Source organism: Dreissena polymorpha, chromosome 1 (genome assembly GCF_020536995.1).
Source record: "Dreissena polymorpha isolate Duluth1 chromosome 1, UMN_Dpol_1.0, whole genome shotgun sequence".
NCBI lineage: Eukaryota > Metazoa > Mollusca > Bivalvia > Myida > Dreissenidae > Dreissena > Dreissena polymorpha.
In genome coordinates, this window is record NC_068355.1 from 107301272 (window position 1) to 107315245 (window position 13974).

Here is a 13974-nt window from a genome sequence, read left to right on the forward strand (position 1 = left end):
ATTATATAAAATATATTTCAAGTTTTCTGTCAGTGTGAAAGATTAACCATCTATCTACTTGTATGGAATTATACATAAATTGATGTGCATTTTCTGCTTTGAATCGATAACTATTATCTCATTGATTGTTGTTTGATAAATCAATGCAGCATCAATAGTATATGGATGTGATGGTTTGAACACATAATAATTGGTAGTAGGTATTGTCGGGTCATGAAACAGGTATTGATCATAATAAAAACTGAGTTTAGTCCATAGTTGGTTGTTTCCTCTCATAGGCTACACATCATCCAAACATTTTAACATGTTTGTGCAGGTGCTGTCGAAGTTCTTATGTCCTGAAATTGATATTTTTTGGCATAGCTGTCTAACCCAGCTTTTCACCTAAGCTGACCTTTGTAAGCGACCAATCAATTTGAATATAAAGTTTCCAGCCACTAGGCCTGACACAGTAGAAAACGTGCAATCAACAAACATTTTCATATTTACATTTATATGTTATTCAATGGACTGTTTATTTTTTAAAGATTTGATGAAATATTCCTACTAAACATGCTTAAATCACCTGACCTGAAGTGTGTGCGTTTATACAACAATCAATACACCCACGCTTTCCATGCAAATAACATGACGTTGTACGTGCTGTATAATTTTCTTGCCCTTTTTATTGACACTTAAAAATAGAAAATAAATGTGTTTCCGAAAATTTAGATTAGAAAAATATTCAAAAATTGAAGTTGCCAATATTTAGAGCATCATGAACCTTGCTAGTAAGAAGATTTGTTCTCATGATATCTGGGCCGAGTTCGATAATGTTCCAGTCTGTTAAAAAATATGGCTGCCATGTGAGGCAGGTTTTCTTTTATGGCTACATCAATACCTTACTAACTCTCTTGAAGTTACTTTTTGTTCTAATGGTATCTTGAGGTGTGTTCATAAAATCATGGCCATGTACAATAACCATCCAGATCACATGAACTTCTGAATTATAGCCCTTGAATTATCCAATATTTCACAAATTAATACTTTCTAATATCAAACTCATTATCAAGTTAAACTCAGACCTATAAATGAGTGAATGTTGTAACATATACTGTTGCTGAAGATAATTTAATATTTCATTTGTCTTAGGGATTGTTAAGAGTTTGCTGTTTAAAACGAAGACACGAGATATGCGTCCTTATTATATTTATTCACTGACTAAAACAAATAGAATACATTTATAATATAAACAGTCAAACATACCAAAACATTTAAATGTTATGTAAATAAATAATTTGAACAATTTAATTCACGTAATAATAATACATACAGAAATACATATACCATATAAATACCAACAATATATTGACGGATATAAATTCTTCCATTTACAAAAAGCCACACTCTTAAACAATTTTAAACTTTACAGATATTTACGTAGATCGACAATGAATGAATGAAGTCGGATGCGTATATGTATTTGGGGCCAACATTATCATTCAATTTCCCGTAAATTAACAGCGTTATACATCAGATTTTCTATTCATATTTATGTAAAAGTAACTTCAGAACAAGATTAACTGCACAGCTTTCATTTGTTATACTCAGAACTTGTACACAGGAAATCTAATCCTTGTGAAATCCTAGGACTGCAATCTGATGAAGCTTTAATCAGCAATTTGTGAAAAATAAGAATGCAGTTAGAGTTTGTTAATAACTTAATTGGCTCTCTCACAATGCCTAACATTTGTAGTTAGTGATTTCAATTTTCAGCTAATGAAAATTCTCTTGGTTTTCTGTCCTTGATCTCTGGAAAACACCACATTGTTCTTATATAAAAAGCACATACAGATATGTGAGCACACATTTCCAGGAACTTGTAACCAGACTAGTGCTCAGAGGCTGGACTTGTTACCATGGTAAAATGTGGCATAAGCAGAAGTTATTATGTGTCAAATGATTCACTTGACTTTTTATTACTAAATTATTTTTTGCAGGTATTCTACTCCCATAATTATGATGTTACAGTTAAGAAACAATCAGATTGAAACAGTTACATATATAGTAATTAAAATTAATTGTTACTAAGATAGTTTTCATAACAACATTAGTTGAGTACATTTATAAACTGTGAAATGATCATGTAAATGCATTGTTTAGACTAATGTTATTGATCTCTTTGCAATGCAAGAAATCAAAGGGAGCATCAACAGCTCAGTATCTATTGAACATCAGTGTGCGCAACATTGCTACTGGTTCCAGTGGTAGTAGGCTGCCTATAGGCATTAGTGATTGCTACTGGTTCCAGTGGTAGTGGGCTGCCTAGGCATTAGTGTGTGCAACATTGCTACTGGTTCCAGTGGTAGTAGGCTGCCTAGGCATTAGTGTGTGCAACATTGCTACAGGTTCCAGTGGTAGTAGGCTGCCTAGGCATTAGTGTGTGCAACATTGCTACTGGTTCCAGTGGTAGTAGGCTGCCTAGGCATTAGTGTGTGCAACATTGCTACTGGTTCCAGTGGAAGTAGGCTGCCTAGGCATTAGTGTGTGCAACATTGCTACTGGTTCCAGTGGTAGTAGGCTGCCTAGGCATTAGTGTGTGCAACATTGCTACTGGTTCCAGTGGTAGTAGGCTGCCTAGGCATAAGTGTGTGCAACATTGCTACTGGTTCCAGTGGTAGTGGGCTGCCTTGAACATTGACCTCTCAACAGGAGTTAATTACCAACACTTTGGCAGGACTGTTTTCTGTATGATGGTGAATCAGATAGCATGTCCTGTGCCTCTGTCACAAACAACAGTTGCTGGGAATGGGACTAAGAATCAGCAGATTTTCGACAATTTCTGCTAAAATAACTATTGGATTAAGTAATGAACCTATAATGGCAGATATGTGAATAAAGCTCATTTTGATAGGATTCAAATTGGAAATCACAGACACAGGAAATTGTATCATTATGTCGAAAATGGTCACAAAATCTTAAGACTTGTTTCACAGCAGGTCAACTCCCATGGGAGAAGTAATTGGTGTTGTCACGTGATTGTAATATTAGTGGGTAATTTGTCAAGAATAACTGCAACCTTATGAAACTGTTGCTCTTTCATACACATTTGCAGATAAGAAAACATGTTGTGTTGATTTCAATGTAATTTTTATAAGTCAATTAAATGATAAATTTAATAAAAAAACTCATTATAATGACATATGAAGGCAGAGATTTTGGAGACATTATTTAAATGATAATTGTTGGAATATTTCCTTACAAACCTTGCTGCATGATTGTGAATTAATTGAGTCACTCTTACATGTTTAAACAAAAAAATAATACATCAACAACAATATGTTTTTCTGGTGAGCTGTTTGTAAGAAAGTGATGCAACTTATGGAAAAAGATCAAGGCAACAGGTATAAACTATGTATTTGCATTAGTACGTGAATCCTTTTCTAATAAAGTGAAATTCATTGTCTTGGGACAGCTCTTGTTACTGTTATTAATAAAATATTTATATAACTGGTTGCAATCATTAATGCCCATATTCTGTTTATTAAAGTTATTCTAATATTTTACATAATTAAATTGTATTAATTTCTTACTCGGATGTGAAGTATTATTATTGCAACAATTGTCCTCAACTGCTGCAGAATCTAGAGAGGGATCATTTGCATGCTAGGAGCCATTTTCCATAAACTCTTTTGTGGTAATGGTAATAACTCAACTGCCTCTTTCAAAGCCGTGATCATATTTTTGTCGGTTTTGTTGGTCCTAGACCGATTGAGGTCATAAAAGACCAATTGAAAATTCCAAACAGTCGGTCTGATTCTGTTTGCTAAAATTCCCATGTCATGAAATCGATTACACAGTGCACACCCTAATTACATTCTTATCTCGATTAGGTGTGATAAACCATTCGCTGCAGTCTCTAAACCGGTCAGGACCAGATTATTGCACGTCAGCCGACTAGTATCAGAGTATGGCCCCAAGCAGCGAAGATTCGCGCGGCTGTGTATTAGTCACGCATGAATAACCCCTTGTCAATATCAATCGATAATTTCACTGGCTTATACCTAGCACAATCGGCCCATAAGGTGTACTCGTCCAGGATAAAATCGTTGACAGTTACTTCGGAGATACAAATCTCGATGTTATCCTCGTGGAAATTGTGCATTTCATGCATGATACAGTAAACTGTCATATAAACAAAGAAGAAATCAGATATTCTGCAATAATTGTGGGCGGACCTTAAACACTGAAAGCACGCGCTGTAATTAAACAAAATATGCCGATACATTTTCCACCAGCGTAATAATTCGGCAATAAATAAAAGTCGCGGATCTGATCGACAGAACAGCCGAAAGTTATTTTTATGGGCTGAACTTCACATAAAATAGTACACAAGAAAAATAATATACATTGTATAAATCTTCAGTAAAAATCGTGTTAGAATTGAAATAATTCGTGTTCTTTATTGTTTGTTGTTGAATAACCCACAACCAAAAGTTTAGATGCGTGGTTTCAAATCATTTAATCCCTACGCATCTTTACTATCGGCTGTTGGTTATTCGACTACAAACTATAACGTACATGAATAATTTCTTAACTATTTGGTTTTGTTATTGTCAGTAACAAACCTACGCACAGACATTTGTTTGGTTCAATGCATGTTTGTAAGCTATTATCGAGTTGACAACGATTTAAAACATCGGTATAGATTTACACAGACTAATAATATTGACACCGATGGAAAACAGTCAGATAAAACAGCACACGAAACAACCAATGTCAATGAAATAGCAAATGATAAAACAAAATGAGAAAACTCGTATGTTCAGTTTAAAAATAATTCCTAAGGGAATTTAACTTGTACATTTATTATACCATCTTCATGAAAAGCAAAATCAAAGGTATATATTTTAACATAATTTGTCATGCTTTCGGATATAAATTTTTCGGACACTTTTTCTCCATTTAAATCCGGACCGATTGATGTTGCGGGAAAATATGATCCCTGTTTCAAAGTGTTGACTACCTCCAGTATAATCTAGCTGAATGGGAGTGTTGACTGTATTAGGGAACACTACTTCGGGCATGCTGTGGTTTCACAAAAATTGATCATACATTGTCAATCTGTGCTTAAAGACAATAAAGTAAACCAACTATTAGAATATCAGAGAATTACATGAAAGATCAAATGTGTAGTCATTTTCAATTGTTTTAAATTATTGTTCATATTATTACTATTTTGCAACCACATGAATTATGAGGTGAGTGCGAACAGCTAGATACAATATCCATAGTTATTTAAATTAAAAACAATTGTATGAGATAAAAAAATAATTGTCACAAAGATATTGCATGTCATGTTGTGTTTCATGTTTTGAGATATTTTATTACAATGCAACTCGTCAAGATAGAATAATTATCAGCTCAGGAACAGCTAGATGGATTATAAAATAACATTGATAAATATGCATGTTCCAGGTTAAAAATAATATGTGTTTATATATATATATTAAAAGATTTTCAGTCTGTGTGGAAGATATACCATTTACCATGTATCTTATTGACTGTAAGAATTGATAAATTATAAATACCATAATAAGACAGCATCTCACACTGATTGTTGTGTGATAAATCAATGCAGCATAAATGCTTTATCTGCTTGATGCTTGTAACACTGACAAGGTAGTAGGTATTGTATGGTCATGTAACAAGTTTTGATTATAATAAAAACTGAATTAAGTCAATTGTTGGGGATTTCCTCTCATCATCCAACTCAGTGCTTTCCACGGGAATTTTTTTCAGACACCCTGGGGCCGATGGGGTGGGGAGGACTGTCCCCTCCATACTTTTTCGTGCTCATGGTGAGCTTTTGTGATCGCGTTTTGTCCGTTGTGCGTTGTGCGCCGTCAACATTTGCCTTGTTAACACTCTAGAGGCCACATTTATTGGTCTTATTGATATCATGGATGATATCATGAAGGTCGACACGTGACAATCTACTTGGCACTATCTGGATTCCGTATTTAACACGTGTTAAAATTATTGATAGTAAAAATTAAAAATGTCAGAATATTGTATGTAAATATCACTTTTAACGTAATTATTTGGACTAACGCTATCGGCTACATATTTGTGGTATCTTTATGTACATGTTTAAATCCGTTTGTAATGAAAATCACGTTGATAAATTGCTGAAATCATGAACACATATTGGTGCCACGTGTTTACAGTACATAATGCAAAAGCCAAAGATTCGTTAAAATGCCATGAGTTCATGGATTTTCTCGTGCAATTCAAGTAACTTGTCGCCGGCTAGCCTCAGATTTTCAAAAGGGCCCATTTTCAAAATGTCCTTTTAAAACGGCTTTTTACAAATGGATGAACCAGTCAATAAGTATCAAAACGTCCCTGTCCATTGCTTCTTGGTTCACTGAGCCCTGGTATCAACGTTTATTCAATTTTCGCCAATAGCCAAAAGCACAAAATTGTGTTCATAAATATTCAAAATTGAAATATTTACAGCTAAAAAAGGGCACAATACAAGATTCAATTTTGTAAAAGTCTAGCCTATAATAAGTCAAATCCACTCGAGAAGAGAACATTGATATATCAAGCGGTTTAGTTTGATCTAATTTGCAATACTTGTTCAAATATTGACGTTTATTAACAAGAAATGTTATGGAGAGCGTTCCCATGCCAGTGTCAATCGACAACTTGATAGGCTTCCCGTGCCAGAAAAGTGAGCCGATCGAGAGGCTTCCCATGCCACAATGAAAGCGAAAATAGGCATTTTTAGCTCACCTGATTATTCAGGTGAGCTTTTGTGACAGGTCTTTGTCCGTCGTCCGTCCGTCCATCCACATTTGTTTGTAAACACTCTAGAGGCCACATTTATTGTCCAATCTTCATGAAACTTGGTCAGAAGCTTTGTCCCAATGAAATCTCGGTCGAGTTTGAAACTGGGTCGTGCCGGGTCAAAAACTAGGTCACTAGGTCAAAAAAAAGAACAAAATTGTAAACACTGTAGAAGTCATATTTCATGCCAAATCTTCATGTAACTTTGTAAAAATGTTTGTCTTAATGATATGTTGGTTGAGTTCAAAAGTGTTTCCAGTCCGTTGAAAAACATGGCCGCCAGTGGGCGGGGCAGTTTTCCTTATTTGGCTATAGAGAAACCTTGTAAACACTCTAGAAGTCACAATTTTTGCCCAATCACCATGAAAGTTGGTCAAAACATTGGTTTTATTGATATCTCAGACGAGTTTGAAAATGATCCAGATCGATGAAAAAACATGGCCACCAGTGAGCGGAGCATTTTTCTCTATATGTATGTCTATATGTATGAAAACATGTGAACACTCTAGAAGTCACATTTTTGGCCCAATTTTCATGAAATTTGGTCAGAAGATTTGTTTCCTTGATACGAGAGTTGAGTTAAAAAATGGTTCCGGTCAGTTGAATAACATGGCTGCCAGGGGGGCAGTTTTCTTATATTTATATCGTAAAAAATGTTTGGTAAAATGATTGGTTTTATATATATATGAGTTTGCAAATGGTCCCGATCGGTCAAAAAACATGGCCGCCGGGGGGGGGGGGGGGCAGTTTTCCTTATGTGACTAGAGAGAAACCTTGTGATCGAACACTATAGAAGTCTCATTTTTTGCCTAATCATCGTGAAACTTAGTCAATACGTTGGTTTTATTAATTTCTCGGACAAGTTGGACATTGGCTCAGATCGGTGAAACACACTATTTAGATCACCTGATTGCTCAGGTGAGGTTTTAGAATTGGTCTTTGTCCACCGTCTGTTTGTCCACATTTGGTTTGTAAACACTCTAGCATTCACACTTCTCAAGCATTCTTTATGAAAGTTGCTGAAAGATCTCAGTCAAGTTTGATAATGAGCAAAATCACATAATTAATGCCATAATTATTGCCCTTAGATTGTCCAAATTTTCGTTATATTATACAAAATCCTTGTAAACACTCTAGAGGTCAGAATTTTGTTTCAGATTTTATGAATCTTGGTCAAAATATTTATTTTTGTAAGCAAAGTTTGATGTTTGGTAAGGGGGGTGAACTCAAAATAAAGGTCACCAAGTAAAATCTTACAAAAACACTCAATACGCCAGAGTTTTGGTTGAATAATGATGAAACTTGACCAGGATGTTTGTCTGGACAATATCTAGGTCAAGTTTGACGTTTGGTAAAGATTAAATGAACCGACTCCTCTCAGGTGAGCGAACTAGGGCCATCTTGGCCCTCTTGTCTTAATGATATGTTGGTTGAGTTTTAAAATTGTTCCGGTCCGTTGAAAAACATGGCCGCGAGGCGGCGGGGCAGTTTTGCTAATATGGCTATAGAGAAACCTTGTGAACACTCTAGAAGTCATACTTTTTTATGTATCCTCATGAAACTTGGTCAAAACTTTGGTTTTAGTAATATTTCGGACGAGTTTGAAAATGGTCTAGATCGGTGAAAAAACATGGCCGCCAGGGGGCGGGGCAGTTTTCTCTATATGTATATAGTGAAAACATGTGAACACTCTAGAAGTCACATTTTTGGTCCAACCTTCATGAAATTTGGTCAGAACAGTTGCTTCCTGGATACAACGGTTGAGTTTGAAAATGGTTTGGATTGGTAAAAAAACATGGCCGCCAGGGGAGGGTAGTCATTTTCCTTATATTTACATAGTAAAAAAAGCTTGTTAACACTCTAGGAGTAACATTTGTAGTCCAATGTTCATGAAACTTGGTCTTGTCATGATTATGATGATGATGATGATGATGATGATGATGATGATGATGATGATGATGATGATGATGATTATGATGATGATAATACTGATAATGGATTCAGACACATTAACAACAACCCAAATATTAAATTATAATTATTGCATTACTCAAATAAATTATTGCCATGACTTTTGCAGAAATTCAACATAGTGGTAAAACCAATAAAACAACAAGAATTGTTACATATGAATGTTATTTGTCCATTCCCTTATCCTTCTCTCTCTTATACATGTGCTTGCAGTCTTCCTGTACAATAGTGTTGATTGATGACTTTTTAAATAGCCATTTGTGTAACACTCCTTGGAAATTTGCCCCAATTAACAGGGCACTCCTTAGACCTTTGATTGATGTCAGATGGACACCATTCATAAGATTACAATTTGAAAGGTTTTACACCTTCAAATTTTAGTCAGTCAGTAGTGATTTGAACAGGCTTTATTGTTGTTTCAATTGAAAATATCATTGCACGGTGAGTCTGAATTGTTCCAGTTGTTTAAAAACACTATAATGTCGAAAATGTTAACAATTTGGTAGTAAAAAAACACAAAATTATATCACATCTTTTAAGAAGCACAAACAACTATTTGGTTAAAAAGAAAAGTTGTTTTGGCAGTTGTTTTTGCAAAAATTATGTTTTTATGCTACAGATTTTTTGTGCATTTAAATTACTAAAAGTTGTTTTGATATGATAATTTGCCCAATGTCTTGTGTGTGTTTACTTCTATATTTGCACACATTTGTAACTATGAGATAGTCAAGTGATGTTTTGTACCTTAAAAGAAGACCATTATGAATTTCTAGTACATATTCTCATACTCATTTACTTCTTTATAACCGACTTTGATATATGATAACAATTTGACATATTGTATTAAATTATGCAAAACTATTTCATAAACACTAAATATATTGATAAAATACAGTTGTTTTCGGTATCCATACATGCCATAATTTTTCAGACCAATTCCGGGACATTGAGTTAAATTGTCCGGGACTTTTGCCGATTTTCCGGGACATGTATAAAATGTAGCAATATTTATAGACATATGCATTTTTGGTACGTTTTTTTTTTTGTTTCGCATCGTTAATTGCAAAAGTTTGAAAGCCTATCCTAAATACACTTGATCTATTAACGTCAAATTAAACATTACTACTTCCGTTACTAGATACAAGCCACGTGTTTTCAGTGTAAGCGTTCTTAACATAGATGGTGGTGTTATTGTTATTAAGACCAGTGTGTAACGCGTAGTTGTTGATACGACATGGCGAACGCAATTCAAATTCACTTATTATTTTTAACGTTATGTTTACTGGGGGTTTAGAACAAGACAATAATAAACCTAGTGAGGATGACGTGTTTATATGCTTACTTTTTTACTCAACTTCTTTGTTGGTTAAACATGCGAACATAAACTGCTTTTAATGTTTTACTCAGCGATGTTGGACTTCAGATGTGTGAACAACTATTCTTTGCCCTTACGCAGAGGGAAATAATGACGTAGTAGATTAAAGTCAATTAACAACCACATTAAACAATGCCGCCTTTTCGGTTTGACCGCGAACGTGAGACAATCGATATGAAAACAGGACCCCTGTTAATTGATCAATTTTGACACGTAGCGTAGTCTCCCGAATGGAGATGCTGCAGATATACACAGATTCGAGGTGCAGTTAAGCCTATTACGATAAGGTACATGTATATATGGATTTTGTAAATTCCGGGACATTTGACAGATTTCCGGGACAGCGGGACAAGTTCTTCATCTCCGGGACTGTCCCGGACAATCCGGGACTTATAGCATGTATGTCGGTATCTAAAGCTGTATATGTATGTATCTGCCGAAGCAACAAACCCTTTCTTTTCACAAAACAACGTTAACAACCCTTGCTTAACGTTAAAAGTACTTAGGTGAGCGAACCAGGGCCACCATGGCCCTCTTGTTTAAACTTTGGCATTATTTTCTGCAGTGATCCACATTTTCCGTAGTTATGTGCCTTTGAATTTTGCCATAGCAAGGTTTTAGTGCCTATGACAAAGTTTTGCAAAGGTAGTTTGTTTCTTTTTTGTGTTTGAAGTACTGAAAAATTGTATTATCATCAAATTTGGTTAAAATGTGTGTGGGAATAAATTCATGACCAACAACTAATAAAATCGCATGAAGATTTTCTTAATTTTAGCCCTTGCATTATCCAAAATTCACAAATAGATGTAATCAAATCTTAAACTCATTATTTATTTGAACTAGACCCATAATTAAATGTGTGTATGTTGTAACAACTTGGTATTCTTGCTAAAGATAACTTTAATTTGTCATAGATATACCTGATTTTATGTTCATAATTTTGTAAAAGTAACTTCAGAACAGCAATCATTTCGTGCAGCTTTCATTTGTTTTACTCAGAACTTTACACAGAAAACTAATCCTTGTGAAATCCCAGGATTGCAATCTGATGATGATTTAATCAGCAATTTGTGAAAATCTGTGGAATAACAATTGAAGAAACAGTTGGTTCATTTGCTCTCTCACAATGCCTAGCATGGGACTTCTGGTAAGTGGTTTTTAGCCCAACTATTATATATGAAATATATATAGTGGAGCTATCCTACTCACCCCTGCGTCGGCGTTGCTGTTGCCGTTCCCGTTAGCGTGCAAATGTTAAAGTTTGCGTACTACCTCAAATATTTCCTATGTCCTTTGACATATTACGTTTATATTTTGCAAACTTCTTTACCAACATGATCTATAAACAAGAACAGACAACTGTATCAAGCATTTTGACAGAATTATTGCCCCTTTAATACTTAGAATATGCATATTATTGATAAATCTATGTTAAAGTTTGCGTACCACCTCAAATATTTTCTATGTCCTTTGAAATATTGCTTTCATATTTTGCACACTTCTTTACCAACATGATCCCAATCTATAACCAAGAGCAGACAACTGTATCAAGCATTTTGACAGAATTATGGCCCCTTTTTTACTTAGATAATTGAAAATTTTGCTTAAATTGCAATAACTTTTTTATTTATGGTCACATGTGATTCATACTTTGACAAAACAACACTTACAGGGCATACCACAATGCACTCCACCCAAACCATCCCCCATGCCCCACCCCAGAATCCCCCCCCACCCTCAAAAAAATATAAAAAAAATGTGTTTTCCTTATTTTTGAAAGATCATCTATTAAATGACCACACACCCACATTATACCCCACCCCCCTCTCCATGATGGCTTATGTTATACTGTCAAGCACTCGAATAGTCGAACGCGCTGTCCTCTGACAGCTCTTGTTCAATTTTCAGCTAATGAAATCAGTTTTTATTTGTTTGCTTGCGGACAACTAAGGTTAATACTGCATGTTGAAAATCAGTCTGCCATTAACTACGCTAAGAATGATAACCGTTGCATCTGCCATCTGACGCTTTTAATAGATGCTTCTGCCATCTGAGGCTATTAATAGATGCTGATAAACAAGTATAATGGGATGTTGTGTAACCTTGTTCATAGTGCATGCTGCTACATTGGGTAAATTTGATATGCCTGGGAAACATTCTTTTTTTCTCAGCAGATAGTCGCAATCTGTTGTAGTCATGGGTGCTAAAAATGCAAGAGTAGAAGGTTTAGTTTGTTTACATTCATAGTTCTCAATTAATAAAACGTTGAACATGAGTTCACCAATTACTACAGGTATACTTTAGACAACAACAAAATTCTAATTTATCGCTAGACTTTGAAATAAAGTTTGCAATTTACGTTTCTCACCAATTACTACGGGTATATTATAGACAACAACAAAAATGCTTTCTAATCGCCATAACAGAATAAAAAACAACAACTAAATATAAAAAGAAATATCTTTTTAAAAGGTAGTCGGCGTAAATGCTGACTAAGAAATAAAGTTTTCAATCAACGATTCGAAATAATTAAATTGAAAACGAAAGTGTGTTTGTTAACTTGTTGGTCACATATTCACCGCATGAACTGTGTGTTATCAATTTATCATTGTCAAACCAGTTATTAGGTAAAAATTATTCTACGGGAGTACCATATATTAGTGTAAGTAGATAAAAATTATCCTACGGGAGTTCACGTCATATGTGTCCTCAAATGCCTTATTATGAGTGTATTTCTTCACCATTGAAATATATAGTATGTTAATATTTGATTTACTTGCAGTTTTCTTTCTACACAGGAAATTTCCATGATGAAATTATATTCTTAGTAAGATAGGTATTCAATGTTCAAACAATATTCATTTAATGTGATGGTGATTGCAAATTGTCTTTATATTCAGTTCTCATTACCATTTTCATTATACTTACTATGCTTTCAGAACGTCAAAAAAGGACCATGTTGTTGGTATTTTGTCTGAGTTATTTCTATAAAATAAATAGGATGATAAAAATTGCACACACACACACACATCTTAACCCCTGCATTAAGACACACTCTTTATAAATTTGAATGGCTTGTGTTGATTTCAAACTTGCGATTAATTTTGAAAAATTAGTTGCGTCTTAAATATTGCAATAGCGAACAACTTCAGTGCCTTCAGCCCTTTGATTGTTTTATGTCCATTATCTCTGGAAAGCACCACATTTAGTCCATATAAGTATGTAAGGGTAAGTTTCTATGAACCTGTAACCAGATTAGTGCTCAGAGACTGGACTTGTTATCATGGTAAAATGTGTCATAAGCAGAAGATATTATTAACTTTTTATTACTCTATTATTTTCTTGGTATTCTACCCCCATAATTATGATGTAAGTTAATTAACAAATCAGATTAAAACAGTCACATAATTAAGTTATTAAATTGTTTGTAATTCAAAGATAGTATTGCTAACAACAATTGTTGAGTAAATTTGTAAATTGTGCAGTGATAATGATGACATGCGCTTTTCACAAAGCAAGAAATTAAGGGAGCATCAATTGCTCAGTATCTATTGAACATAGGCATCAGTGTGTGTAACATTGCTACTGGTTCCAGTGATAGGGCTGCCTTGAACATTGACTTCTCAGCAGGAGTTAATGACCAACACTTTGACAGGACTGTTTTCTGTAAAATGTTGAATCAGATAGCATGTCCTGTGCCTCTGTCAGAAACAACATAGAATCAGCAGGATTTCAACAATTTCTGCTAATAAAATAACTATTGGATTAAGTAATGAACACATATTGGCAGATAA

General features: G+C 34.5%; 1 protein-coding gene across 4 annotated transcripts in view; it reads left to right on the forward strand.

Annotated features, from left to right (window-relative positions):
* LOC127843106 (calcium/calmodulin-dependent protein kinase kinase 1-like) overlaps positions 1-13974 on the forward strand; it is a 157455-nt gene that overhangs the window by 67840 nt on the left and 75641 nt on the right. The gene's annotated exons all lie outside the window — the stretch shown is intronic.